At 48.0% G+C, this 646-nt stretch overlaps 1 pseudogene across 1 annotated transcript in view; it reads right to left on the bottom strand.

Moving 5' to 3' along the window:
• LOC111671864 (protein NLRC3-like) overlaps positions 1 to 646 on the bottom strand; it is a 13,618-nt pseudogene that overhangs the window by 11,145 nt on the left and 1,827 nt on the right. The window lies entirely within an intron of this gene.

Raw genomic sequence — 646 nt, 5'->3', positions numbered from 1 at the left:
GTATTTCTTCAGGTCAAACACGTCCAGATCTTCTTCTGAGGACAGTAAGATGAAGACCAGAGCTGACCATTGAGCAGGAGACAGTTTATCTGTGGAGAGACGTCCTGATCTCAGGGACTGTTGGATCTGCTTCACTAGAGAACGATCATTCAGTTCATTCAGACAGTGGAACAGGTTGATGCTTTTCTCTGCAGAGAGAGTCTCTTCAATCTTCTGCTTGATGTACTGGACTGTTTTCTGATTGGTCTGTGAGCCACTTCCTGTCTGTGACATCAGACCTCGTAGGAGAGTCTGATTGGTCCGCAGTGAAAGACCCAGGAGGAAGCGCAGGAACAAGTCCAGGTGTCCATTTGGACTCTGGAAGGCCTCGTCCACAGCTTTCTGGTAGAAGAGTGTTGATTTGTCTCTAAACAGTTTAGACCACCGGGAGGTTGATTGTTCCCCTGACAACAGATTGAGTCCAGAGTTGATGAAGGTCAGATGGACATGAAGAGCAGCCAGAAACTCCTGAACACTCAGATGGACGAAGCAGAACACCTTGTCCTGGTACAGGCCTCTCTCCTCTTTAAAGATCTGTGTGAACACTCCTGAGTACACTGAGGCTGCTCTGATATCGATGCCACACTCTGTCAGGTCTGATTCATAG

This window comes from Seriola lalandi, unplaced genomic scaffold (genome assembly GCF_002814215.2).
Source record: "Seriola lalandi dorsalis isolate HSWRI2012SDOR001 ecotype SW California unplaced genomic scaffold, Sedor1 jcf7180002054887, whole genome shotgun sequence".
Classification (NCBI taxonomy): Eukaryota; Metazoa; Chordata; class Actinopteri; order Carangiformes; family Carangidae; genus Seriola; species Seriola lalandi.
The sequence above is the reverse complement of the archived record's forward strand: the minus strand, read 5'-3'. Positions and strand labels throughout refer to the sequence as shown.